Raw genomic sequence first — 14,790 nt, forward strand, 5'->3', positions numbered from 1 at the left:
ATGATAGAACGGATATTAGTAAACTGAACAATCATGAGGTGTTGCTTCCGATGTCTTACTTGAACCCGGAACGGGCCAAGAAGGTGGTCTTTAATGCTCCTGCCATCGTCTGCGCTAGCCTTGCTTTGATGGCTACTGCCACTTCCCGGTACCTGAGTTGTGGCGCTATCGCCACTCGGTTAGCTGAAAAGCTAACCTCCTTTGAGGCTTCTTCGGAGTATGTGCCTCTGGCTACACCGGTGCCTACGATGGACCGTGACTACTATCTCGACCTGAAATGGTTGAGAACTTTAGCTGACGGTAGCCTAGCCTGGAGAGTGTGGGGGATGAGTTGGATGGGGATCCCGGCTCCTAAGCACCTTCCACCGATCGAGCCGTTAGAGCCGGTGGTGACAGCTGTTGACTCCGACGAGGAGGAGGAGGATGATGACGTGCCCCGCCAGTTGCAGACCTACGTCATTGATGACACGATTCTCCAGGTGATGCCCGAGCCGAAGAAGGGGGAGAACGCGACGGTAGTGGAGGAGAGGCCCAGGTTGGGGAGAGGACCCCGTCGAGTGAGAGAGAGGACCGCTGAGACTAGACCACGGCCGGTAGCACCACCACAAAGAAAGACACCCTTTTCCGTGCTACCCCTACCTTGACACCCCGGAGACGCGATCGAGTTACTTGGCAGAGCGAGTGTCATCTACTTTGACACTCAGGAATATGCACGAGATGTCGTACACTCAGGGGATTGGGACAGAGGGACCGCATCCGGTATAGTGGAGTGGAGTTGGGGAGTATAGTGGGGTTTTCCACTCTTACGGGGTGGATCAGTCAGCTTGGGGGACGCCTCAGTCCTTTGCCTTTAGCGGGTTGACCCCGTGGTATGTGAGTCCTGGAGCTGGAGCGTTCGTTGATGCGGGTATTAGTTCATCTAGAGTGGGCACATCAGGAGGCGATGGTGGTGGTGATGAGGTGATGGAGGAGGAGGAGGAGCAGCAGCAGCAGGAGTGATACTCCTATTTCTTTATCCTTGTTATGATCGTTGATGTTGGATGTTAGTAGTTGTTGGTTGTTAGAACTTTTATCTTGGATTTGTATGGTTGGCCATAAGGCCGGATTTATTAGCTTGGTTTGATTGCAGGGTTTTGTGAGTCGGGAAGTCATCCCGACTCAAGTTATGTGACGATTATGTATATATATATATGCGGGTTCTGACATAATTTTCCATGAATTTGACCTGTAGGTACTCGACAGAGTACCTCATACTCGGTCGAGTAGCTACAGGTGTGGCAGATTTGAGGCATTCTGATCTCAGGGCTACTCGATTGAGTAGCCAAGACACTCGATCGAGTAGCAGGCACTCGATCGAGTACCTCTACATACTCGATCGAGTAGCACTGTTACAGGAACTTTTCAAAAATTAAATTTGTTTAAAGGTTATATAATTGCATGTTTGATGTTTAGCATGGTTATTGATGATTAGTAACACCTTTGAACCGTTAATTTCATATGTTAGAAGTCCCGCTTGGGTTTTATATGCATATTTGTAACAAGTAGTGAAGTGGTGATTGTTTCTTGTTGCTTTAATATTACATCCGCCATATTTACTATCTATTCATCGGAGTTACATCTTTTCATACACTTGTGCATATGATATTAACATGCTTTCTCGACGACGACCAGTTATTCGGGTGGGTTGTGTATGTTTTCTAAATTAATGAGTGTATGATTAGTGAGTAATGTCCATAATCAATAATATGGTTTTAATTTATGTCACGATGCAAGTATTAAGTAACTTGTGTGGTAAATTGGTGGTGAACTTCGGGGACGAAGTTCCTTTTTAGAGGGGAAGAGTAATGTCGCAAAATAAAAAGGCTGATCTTGAAATTATGTTGTTGTTCGTTTATAATGCTTTGTTGGTTATTTACAAAGTTTTCTACTACTTTGATCACATTGCTTGCATAAAGTTGTAATTGGTTACTTTAGTTTGTTGAGTAATTCATGCGTCGAAGTGAAAGTTGATAGTATGTTTTAAAAGACGGTCATAAAGAGATAGTTGTGGTGCCGTGTGTCGTAATAGAATCGCGTTGTTGGGTAACATGGTGGTATAGTCATGCGGCATGTGGAGGTGAGATACGTTTCGTGTTGATGGTTGTTACTAGTGAAGTGGGGTAATCTCATAATATCTTGGTAATCGTTGATGGTGCTGGTTCGTTTTGCGAGATTGGTGTTCTATATGATAGTTTGTAAGAGCCGATATATATATATATATATATATATATAGAGAGAGAGAGAGAGAGAGAGAGAGAGAGAGAGAGAGAGAGAGAGAGAGAGAGAGAGAGAGAGAGAGAGAGAGAGAAGAGATCAACTAAGGTCTTTAGATATATTAAGTCCATAAGTTCTATTATGAGCCATTGGATGGAGGGAGATGGAGGGATGAGATCAACCCCAAAAAAGTGTGTTTATAAGCTAATCTCACAATCTCTCACCTCCTTCACTAATCCACTCTAATTAATCACTAATTTACTATATATTTGTTTTCCACTCATCCATTTCTCTTTCATCTTACACATTTCATTTCTCTCTTCTCTCAAACTCTAAAAAAAAAACCCAAATAAATAAAAAAAACCCAAAAATCCAAATAAATAAAAAACCCAAAAAATCCAAATAAATCAAAAAACTCAAATAAATCATTCATTCATCTCTTCCTCATTCACCACCACCCACCACCACCCCACCCGACACCAAATAACCACCCACCACCCCACGCGCCGCCCCACCGCCGCCGACCCTTTTTTTTTTTTTTTTTTTTTTTTTTTTCGTTTTGTGTTAATTTGTATGTTTTGAGTTGTTTTTTCCATTCATTATTTTTTTTGTCTTTTATTTTATTTTAGTTGTCTTTTATTTTGGTAGTTCTCATTTTTATTCATTTTCTTAAATCTCTTCTTGTTATACGTTTTTTTAAGATTTCGTTTTTTAAATCTCGTTTTTTTTTTGTGAGATACTTTTTTTTCATCTAAGACAAAAATGGACTAAAGTTATACAAAAAAGAACCAAAGTTATACAAAAATAGACCAAAGTTATACAAAAAAGATCCAAAGTTATACAAAAAAAGACCAAAGTTATACAAAAAAAGACTAAAGTTATACAAAAATTGGACTAAAGTTATACAAAAAATTGGACTAAAGTTATACAAAAATGGACTAAAGTTATACAAAAATGAACCAAAGTTCTACAAAAATGAACCAAAGTTGTACAAAAATAGACCAGAGTTATACAAAAAATGCACCAAAGTTATACAAAAAATGGACTAAAGTTATACAAAAATGAACCAAAGTTATACAAAAATGAACCAAAGTTATACAAAAATGGACTAAAGTTAGTCCATATTTGTATAACTTTAATCCATATTTGTATAACTTTAGTCCATTTTTGTATAACTTTGGTTCATTTTTGTAGAACTTTGGTTCATTTTTGTATAACTTTAGTCGATTTTTTGTATAACTTTGGTGCATTTTTGTATAACTTTGGTCTATATTTGTATAACTCTGGTTCATATTTGTAGAACTTTGGTTCATTTTTGTATAACTTTAGTCCATTTTTTGTATAATTTTAGTCCATTTTTGTATAACTTTGGTTCATTTTTGTATAACTTTAGTCCATTTTTTGTATAACTTTGGTACATTTTTGTATAACTTTGGTCTATATTTGTATAACTCTGGTTCATATTTGTAGAACTTTGGTTCATTTTTGTATAACTTTAGTCCATTTTTTGTATAACTTTAGTCCATTTTTGTATAACTTTGGTTCATTTTTGTATAACTTTGGTTCATTTTTGTATAACTTTAGTCCATTGTTGTATCACTTTAGTCCAATTTTTGTATAACTTTAGTCTTTTTTTGTATAACTTTGGTCTATTTTTGTATAACTTCAGTCCTTTTTTGTATAACTTTAGTCCATATTTGTATAACTTTAGTCCATTTTTGTATAACTTTGGTCCATTTTTGTAAAACTTTGGTTCATTTTTGTATAACTTTAGTCCAATTTTTTGTATAACTTTAGTCCAATTTTTGTATAACTTTAGTCTTTTTTTGTATAACTTTGGTCATAAAATGTATAACTTTAGTCATAAAATGTATAACTTTAGTCATAAAATGTATAACTTTAGTCGTAAATAGTAAAAAAATCAAACAATAAATATGAAAAAAAAAATAATAACAAAAACCCAAAAAACTCATAATAACAAAAACAAAAAAAAAACCAAATAACAATAATAAAACCAAAAAACCAACAACCCAACCAAACCCGAAATCTGAAATAAACCAAATAACAATAAAAAAAAACCAAATTTAAATATCGTGTGTATAACTCTAATGCACGCAGTGTATAACTTTAATGTTTTAAGTGTATAACTTTAGTCGTAAATAATATAACCAAATAAATAAAAAAACAAAAACCAACAAATCTGAAAAATAAAAATCAACAAATCTACAAAAATCAAAACCAAACAAAACAAATACAAAAAAGAAAAAAAAAAGAAAAAAAGAGAAAGGAAGTCAGCTCGTGGGCGGTTTTGTAAACAAACCAAAAAAGACTACAACAAACACCAATAAACAAGAGATGTGAAAAAATTGTGGACCACCACACCACATGTAAAAAGACGAAAGAGAAAGAAAAGAGTAAGGATAGGTGGAGGCTATATGTAAAGGACGAAAAAGAAGAACATTTTAAAAAAGAAAAACGTATAACCCACCATTTTTAAAAAAAAAAAAAAAAAAAAAAAAAGAAAAATCAAACGAACAGAGAAACAAAACAAGAAACAAGAAACAAAACAAGGTTTGCGTCGAGTTGGTCGAGTTTGATGAAGAGAGCATCTTGTTCGTGGAGAGGAGGGTTGCGAGGCGAGATCCGGGACTACCGTGGACGAGTGCGGCGGTGGCGGTGGTGGTGGTATGGTGGGTGTGGTGTCGGTTGGTGGTGTGGCGTGTTGGGTGTCGTGTCGGGATGAGGAAGGAGGGTGTCGGTGTGTGGCGAGGAGGGAGGAAGGGACAAGATGGTGGTGGGGCCTAGTCGGTGTGTCGGCTGGGGTGGCAGTGATAGGGTGGTGGTGGGGTGGTGGTGGGGTCGGTTGGTGGTGGGGTGGTGGTGGGTCGGGTGTGTGGATTGATTTTTTTGGTTTTTTTTTGTTTTATTTTAGTTTGGGTTTTTTTTTATCAGTTTGGTTTTTTTTTTGTTTAGAGAGGGTGGGAAGAAAATGAGAGAGAAAGAGTGAATGTGAGAAATGAGAGAGGATGAGTGAATGAGGAAGTGAGTTGGGAGATTAGAATGGTGGAAGAGTTGTACACAATTAGGTGGAGTTATACACAATTAGGGAGGGAGATTAGGGAGGTTCATTTATGACCCTTGAATGAGATGTAATCTCATCCCTCCATCCCTTCCATCCAAAGGCCCTTATAAGGACTTAGGGACTCAATGGATGTAAGGACCTTAGAAGAACCACTCTATATATATATATATATATATATATATATATATATATATATATATATATATATATATATATATATATATATATATAGAGAGAGAGAGAGAGAGAGAGAGAGAGAGAGAGAGAGAGAGAGAGAGAGAGAGAGAGAGAGAGAGAGAGAGAGAGTGTGTTAGACAGTGATGATGATGACATGGGGGATGGCATTTCAAGGGAGTAGTGACCTGTGTCGAGAGGGTAGTAATGTCGTTGTATTCCCATATCTAGTGCGTTGAGGTAGGTGAGTTGAACTTCGGGGACGAAGTTCTTTTTTAAGGGGGGAAGTAATACCCGCCCTTTTAGAGACCCTTTGACCAGCGTTGACTGACCTTGGGAGCGGGAATAGGCCTTAGAAGTGCGTACCAAAGTTATCTTGGGTTATGAATTTCGGGTGGTACTCGATAGAGTAGAGGCTACTCGATCGAGTAGCTTGGATACTCGATCGAGTAGGGTGTCACTCGATCGAGTATGTGGGATACTCGATCGAGTATCGGGTTTTCAGCGAGGGTTTTTAATCGCGTTTTGTTAAATCCGCAAATCGTTTCCGCCTCTTTTCTCCAATCCTTTAGTCGCCTCTTTCCCTTCCCTTCACCATAAAACCTCCATGGAAGCCTTTTGAAGGTCCTTGTGCCTTAGGAGAGCATAGCTTGAGTCGGGTAGCGGTCTTTTGCCGGGTTTCTCCTTGTAGGTATGTCGTCATCATCATCCGTATCCTTGTCTCTGCAGTTATGGTTTGCTTGATAGTAATAGATGATTGTGCTGTGGTTATAGGCATTGCTTGATTGCTGGATATGTCGTATGTGGGCATGGATTGGTTGCAGTTGCTTAAAAGTAGGTTCACCTACTCAGTTTCTGTGGATAGTCTAGTGTGTCGATTGTGGTGTCGTTGTTGTTGTATTGTGGTTGTGTTTGTGTGGCAGCGTGTGTAAGGTTGTTGGTTGTTGTTGTTTTGCAGTGAGTTGTGATTGTTTGTCTCTGGTTCTCGAGATGCGTTCTCGGCTGAGTGGAGTCACTTGCGGGAGTGGCTTCACGCCCTAGTTTCACCCTCCGTGGAACCCGCCACGGGAGGGGATGTGCACATTAATGGAACAGGGTTATCGCTCGGTATGATGAGCGGGGCTTAGGTGGGAACGGCTGCGGTCCCCATCGGCGGTGGTCTGGTCCAAAGGTGGACAGTCGGTGACGGAGATTGATTGGAGTGGGTGTGATTGTGTGTGTGACTGATTGTGTTGTGTTGTATTGCTAGATGTCATTGGTTTTACCATGTCTTATCTCAGTACTGACCTTGTGTGGTTGTCTTGTTGTTTATTTGTCTGCCGTGATCCCTTATGGTGAGCAGTCTGTCTTAGCAGGTGTTGATGTCGTTGATAGCTGGAGTCCAGGCAGGGATGAGTCTTCACGAGATTTGATAGTAATAGCGAGTAGCCTTTGAGTTGTAACCTTTATATTGTTTGTTGGTTTTAAATCACTTGTAATATAACATAATAGTTCTTTTATCGACATTTGATTATTACTGTCCTCGGGCAACCGAGATGGTAATGCCCTTATATGCTAAGGAAGGCCTAGTTAAGGCTCCTCTGGATATGGGGGTGTTACACCCCAACCTCTAATACAAGCAACCATTCTATCAATAAGCTTCATGCCCTCATTCTTTGTCAATTTTTTTGCATAAATAGGACCCCTAAATATTTAAAAGGCAGGCTCCCTCTCTTAAACCCAGAGACTTGTAGAATATTAGTTATAATCTTAGTAGAAACACCATTAAAATAAATTTCAGATTTAGTCTTATTCAGATCTAAACCTGGTGCAGCAGATAATGTTGCAAAACTCCTCAAAATCCACATGATAGAAGGTTCAGTCCCCTTGCAAAACATCAACAGTCATCAACAAAGAGTAAATGATTCAGTTTGAGGGGTCTACAAAGGGGGTGAAACCTGAAACTATCTTGATCAGCAACTACTCCTAATATCCTAGATAAGTACTCCATACACAGAGTAAATAATAAAGGAGACAGGGAGTCTCCTTGCCTCAAGCTCCTTTGACCAGGAAAAAACCCAAAAGAATTACCATTGACTGCAAGAGTATAGTTAGGAGTAGTCACACAAGCCATCACCAAATCAACAAACTTCTGAGAAAACTGTAAGGCAATGAGCATTTGATGAAGGAAAGTCCATTCAACTGAGTCATAATCTTTCTTCAAGTCTATTTTGATGAGGCATCTAAGGGAAGCTGACTTCCTATTATAGAGTCTCACTAGATCTTGACAAATTAAAACATTCTCTACAATATTCCTCCCTTGCACAAAACCACCCTAGTTTATACTCACTATATCTGGCAGGACCTTACCTAGTCTTTTGCATAAAACCTTAGCAATGCATTTATAGATGATATTGCAACACGCTATAGGCCTAAAATCAAAAATACTAGTAGGGTTATCAGTTTTTGGAATCAGAGTTAAAGTAGTACTGTTGATCTGCTTCACTATTTTGCCATGAGTAAAAAAATCCAATACAGCCTTAGTGATTCCCCCCCTCCCCCAATGTCCCAAGAGTCCTTAAAAAAATGGCTAGAAAAGCCATCAGGTCCAGGTGACTTAGTGGAGGTAATAGAAAAAATACATTCCTTGATTTGTGCAGGATTGACAGTAGATAAAAGGATACTTACATGGTCAGCATTTATTAGCTTACCAGTCTTAACAGTAAGACAATGGACTCTAGCAACCTCCTGCTTAGTACCCAAGAGTGTCTTGTAGTATTTTGAAAAAGCATTCTCAATGTCCTGGCCATTATTATGAATCTTACCATGCATATCCTTAATACTCAAGATGCTATTGTGAATTTGCCTAGCTCTGATATGATTGTGGAAAAAATGAGTATTTTCATCCCCCTCCTTAATCCAGTCAATTTTAGCCTTCTGACTAAGATAAAAATGCTGAGCTTTGCATAATTCCTTATAAGATCTTGAAGCTTCACTCTCAGCAAGGAACAACTCATGGTCAGAGGGGTTTTGATGCATTTGAACTTGAATCTCCTCCAATAAAGCTCTTGCAACTCCAACAGCCTTCTCAACATCACTAAATATATTCTTATTAAGCTCCTTTAAAGGTTTTTTAAGAGCTTTAAGCTTAGTGACTACTACAAACATAGGGGTGCCAGTCACATGATGGTGCCAAGACTGCTGCACTATACTCTTGAAGTTAGGGTCTAGACTCCACATATTGAGATACCTGAAGTGAGGCCTCCTCTATTCCCTCTCTAGACTTCGGTAACATACACACGAATTATGATCAAATAGCCCTTCAGGCATAAAATGAGCATATGCATCAGGATACAAGTCCATCCACTCTGGGTTCACTAGGAACCAATCAATCCTAGAGAAACCCCTACTGGCTGGGTCTTGTTTGTTATTCCAAGTGAAAACGCTCCTTGACCCCTGATGTCCACTAGATTACAGTAGGCCACACAATCCCTGAAAGCAGCTATGTCTTTTCAATGAACCTCCCTTCTAATTCTTTCATTAAAGTGAAGCACATTGTTAAAGTCCCCACATACACACCAAGGCCCATTGTAAGTATCCTGAATGTAATTAAGCTGGCTCCACAAATCTGCTCTTGCTGTGTCAAAATTAAACCCATACACTACAGAATACATAAACTTATCTCTTGTCCCAACCTCATTAACCAGAACAGTAATAATCTGATCAGACATATGAAGAACTTGAACTTGAAACACTTGAGGATTCCATATTAGCCAAACTCTACCACCATTGTAAAAAAACTTTATTATTAACTCCCTTCCACTAGGCTCCTAATTTTGTAAGGATATTATCAAAATCTTGAAGTTTTACTTTAGTTTCCACTGAGCCATATAAGCCTGTATTATTCAAGTGCAGAAATTTTCTAACATCTAACTGCTTATTAACTCCATTTATTCCCCTTACATCCCAACATCCTACATTATTCATTAGCATTATCATCCAATAGAGTCTCTTATCTCCCATTCAATGTCCTAGTAGGATTAGACACCTGTCCCCTATTCTTATCAGGTGGATGAGCAGGTAGAGGACCAGTGTTAAGTGCCTCAACATATGTTCTCCCAGTTGACCGATGTCCAACAGTACTAAGATGTTCCTGCTAGTAACCTATATGATAGGAGTAACTGGAGAGAGAATAGAAGAGCCGGGACCCCCAGAACTACTTGGAACATCTTTCTCCACAGTTGTTTCTGATGGCGTCTCTACTACCTTCTTCTGAACAGGTCTCCAAATCTGCTTAGTGTGTTTAACTGTAGGAATTTGAACCTGCTTCTTCTTACAGACTTCCTTACTATGCCCAATTCCCTTACAAGAAATACAAATACTAGGCTTCCACTCATACTCAACCAAAATGTTTATTTCTTCACCTTTTTCATCTTTGAAATACAACTTATCCTTGTACACTTGACCCACTTCAACTTCCACCATTAATCGAGCATATCCCAATCTAATTTTCTCTTCAGTAGGGCCATCCCTTTTGAGAAATTTGCCTAATAAACCAGCCAATTTCTCCAAACAAGTCTTTCCCCAAAATTTTAGAGGAAGTCCTTAGCAGTTTTAGAAGAATGAGACATAGGAGAAGACGAAGAATTATGCTTACCTCGCACCCCAGTCTAACCATCACCAACTTCTTCTGCTTCAGACTGAGAGATGACACCATCCTCCACTATCGCATCCATATTCAGCACTGGGATCCCCACAATTTCGCTGACTGATTTAGTCTTCTATGTGTCACTCGATTGCGGAATTCCAGGTACTATCGAACTCGAAGATTCTGGTACATCCATGTTTATATCTAACCGATGATCTTTACAATTAGTAAAAGTAAGACGAATTTTAGCTTTTGATTTTAGTTTTTGTTTTTGTTTGATTTGTGTTTTCCTGGAAACATATTTCCTAGCCATAGTGTAGGGAAACCCTAATTCCTAGAAAGAAGGGAGAGCTTTCTCTCTCTTCATTTTTTTCTTATTTTTTACTACAATTAAAGTTGTTCCTTCATCATATTACTCTTATACTTTCACCCTTATAAATCTAGTTCTCTTTTTTTCTCACAATCTCAACACGTGTTTTTAAGCGTAACTTGTTTTTGTCTTACTGTCGTTTTTTCCCTTATCTCCTCTTCATTCCTTGTTTCTACAACTTTGATTAATGACAGTTTCATGTGACATGCAGTTCTGTTTGACGAGTCATTAAGCTGCATGTTCTCTAGCCAATAATCCAATATCTCACACTTGAATTCAAACTAATAACTCTGAAATTGTTCATGATATCTTGAGTTTGTTTATTACTGGCTTAAACTGTTGGATTTGGACTTCCATTAGTCGGGTTTTGTTGTTTGTTATAACGGGTTGAATAAAACCGGTAAAGCTCACTAAAGTTATGTGATCCATTGGGCTCAGGTCTGTCTCAGTCAGTATTATTAAGTAGTTAAGTACATAGTGTGATGGTACTGATAAGTGTAGGCTGCCCACATACAGTCTTATTATGGCTAGGTCTCTCTTCCTATCTAGAATACCTCTAACCTATATAAATAGGTTATTAGAATGACATGCTCCATTGATTGTCATCATAAAGAAACCTAGAAGAGGGAGGAGAAGATCCTAGCATACTAATCACTATCCTACTATTATTCATCTATGGCTTCCGCTAACGGTGTTTAGCATGGCCAAAGCGAGCTATCTATCAATATTTAAAATAACTCTTAAGGATTCCGGAATGTTTGTGCTTCTTAAATTAGTTTATATAATTTCCTACCCAAAGGGGGAAGTTGTATAAGTTAATTTGAGTAAGTGGTTGAGTAAATACAAGTGTAAATAATTTGATTTCTTAGAAATTTATCTGCCTAAAGGGAATTTATTTTTGAGAAATTTTCTTGTGTAACACCCCCATTTATTAAGGAGCCTTTAGTAAGACATTTCCAAATAAATAGAACTGCTACCATCTCGGTTTCCCGAGGTAGTGAATAACAAAGTACAACAAACCAAAGTACTTTAAATACAATTTAACATTACATGTTTATTATAACTTAACCCAACTAAAACTTAATATAAAATTTAATACAACTCGCAGCGGAAATAAACAAAGTGATTAATTAGCAAAATGGTCTAGACTTCTAGATAACTGGCCGAGTCCTCACGCATTCCCATAAGCTCCCAAGTCAGCTAAACTTAAACACCTACAAGTCTGCTCCCCATTTATGGTTTATCACAGGTGTTCGCGAATACACGGTCAACCACGAGGTTGAGTAGAATAACAATCTCAAGACAGATAATATAATTAGTATAAAGATTCAAACACAAATGCCAAACCAACTGTTCTCATAATTCAGCCCTCAACCTCCCGTTGAGTCACAATTCAGCCATCAACCTCTAGTTAAGTAGACACACCAGAGACAGGTCTACAGAACCAGTCTGGGGCCTTACACCACCACGAAGGTATTAAACGGTGTCTGCTAGTAAGTTTATAATACATCACCCGAAGGCTCTTACCATGATGTCTACCTCGGCCAGTAAGTTTATATCATATCACCCGAAGGCTCTTACCATGATGTCTGCCAGGCTAAACCTGATCACCAATTTATAACCAAGCCAACAAATACGATAACGATGACTATAAACCACACCATTCTCAAAGATAACCCAACCAAAGCTTTAATCACAATGTGTAAGACATACGATAACCCAATAATCCAAACAATTCAATCCACAACATCCAATTAAATGACAAGATACACAAATAATAAGTCTAGTAGAATCGTTATCCTACCTGGCAAGCAAATACTCCGTATACAGCAATCTAATAAGTAAAAATCCAAATAAAGCTTCTCAACAATTCCATCACCTAACATAAAAAATTATAATTATAATTACTAATTGTACAATTTAACTTGTTTATATAAATTAATTATATTCATTAGTCACAATAACGCAAATGGCCTTAATTAAAACCCGTCTTCAACAAGTCACCCAACCAAACCCATGTAAAAAAAAACAAACAAACAAGACCCACTACAATCTATTAATGATTGGGTCATCATTATGTAATAACATAAACAACTTATCAACAATTAGCAACACCGCCCGTTGTCTCCCTCTACCCCGGATACTACCCGCACATCCTACGCCACCACAAACACCACGCTGCCGCACGGCAGTCCGACCCACGCAACCCGCCATACCCAGCCTACCCACGACAATACCCCATGGCGAAAACAGGGAAGCTATCCAACTGTCGCGACGGTATTGAGTTGGTCCGAAACAACGAACAATAAAATCGCAACCTGACCACAAAACCACCCAAACAGACGCAAACAACTGCCCAAACCACCACTGCAGCCGCCACTGAGCCTCACCGTATCCCAGAACCACCAACACCCATGACACCACCAAAACACGAGCCAACCTTATCTCTAACATCAACAACAAACAACAACTCAACACCTTAAATAACCCCGGTTTAAAACAACAAAACACGGTCCTAACCACCACCACTGACCACCCCGACCAGCGGGACCCACCATCTGCAACCCATGGCCAAGAACAACCCCCAAACACCCCTGGTCTACGACACCACCACGGTGGTCGACTCTCTCCCCTTGTCTCAACCCAAGTCCCGGTCAGGTCTGGGTCACACAAAACAAGGGTAAAAAACCCATATAACCCTCGGTACAAACACCATCAAACACCTACACGAAAACCAATAAAAACATCCCTTCCCCGCCGGTCATTGGTGGTCAAACGGAGGTCCGACTACTCCCTGATGTTTTCCGGTCATGGTGACGGTCTTAGTTCGTCAATGGTGGTCTAGTTTACGAGTTATAACAACGCAAATGTGTATACATGAGACGGTCTTAGAATATTATCTTGAGACGATAAAAGACGATAAATTCCTTGTTATTCTCCTTCTTATTCTCCCTCTCTCTCTTTTGTGAATTATTTTCAGATTTGATGAATAATAAAGACTATTGTTGAGGTTTACCATCTATTTATATTGGTAGGTTAAGGTGATAAAGAAACCAATTAGGAAATATGTACTTATCATATTATTATTATTATTATTATTATTATTATTATTATTATTATTATTATTATTATTATTATTATTATTATTATTATTATTATTATTATTATTATTATTATTATTATTATTGTTGTTGTTATTATTGTTGTTGTTATTATTGTTGTTGTTATTATTATTGTTATTATTATTGTTATTATTATTATTATTATTATTATTATTATTATTATTATTATTATTATTATTATTATTATTATTATTTTTATTATTATTATTTTTATTTTTATTTTTATTTTTCTTTACAAGGAAGTATAGTCCATTCTTATTCATCCATGTAGGGAAAAAGAAAGGACAAGTCTCCAAACAAAGCAATATCCCCTAGAGCTACACTAAATCTATAGAAGACTTAGTCTACTAGTAGCCATATCATAATGTAAGCAAGAGATTTTGCTTAGAACACGACTACTAACAGTGACTCTAATGACATGTAGGAGCTGCTAAGAAGTTCGTTCAAATCCTTTGAACACATGAGAGTTCCTTTCATCCCACAGATAGTAGCAGGTAGCAGCAATACTAGCTCTCACCCAGCCATTCTTCCAATGTCTAGTATGCCGTCTATCAGAGCTCCAGAGGAGTTCAGATTGAGCATCTGAGCTCCTTCCAGAGATTTGCAACCACCTCTGAATACCCTACCATATCTTTCCGGAAAAAGCACAGTTAAAGAATATATGAGCATGTGTTTCATTATCCTGCTTGCAGAGAATGCAGCGATTAATGATGGGCAATCCTTTTCCTGCAAGGTTATCAAGAGTGGCCAACTTTTGTTGAAGAGCAAGAGAAGTGATACCTCTATGACTTGGTACAATAAACTGATGATGTAAAGCTGCAGTCCAGTGTAGCATAGGGAGACTGTTCTAGAACCATGAATAAGCTTGACCAATACTGAATTTCCCATTATGAAACCAGGAGCTAATTAGGGAGATAGCAGTAGCTATAGAACCAGTTTTAGCAAGGATTTCATCTCTAATGATGAGAAGACTCCTGAGACTCTCAATATAGTGACTTTTACTTTGTAAGGTCCAAATGGAGCTATTATTGAGATGGTAAGCTTGCGTTCATTCATACCAGAGACCACTTTTTTTAACTTCAAGGATCCATATCCACTTAGCCAATATGGCTTTGTTCCAAGATAAAAGTTCTTTGATATTCAATCCTCCCTCTTGCCATGG

Source organism: Silene latifolia, chromosome 10 (assembly GCF_048544455.1).
Source record: "Silene latifolia isolate original U9 population chromosome 10, ASM4854445v1, whole genome shotgun sequence".
NCBI lineage: Eukaryota > Viridiplantae > Streptophyta > Magnoliopsida > Caryophyllales > Caryophyllaceae > Silene > Silene latifolia.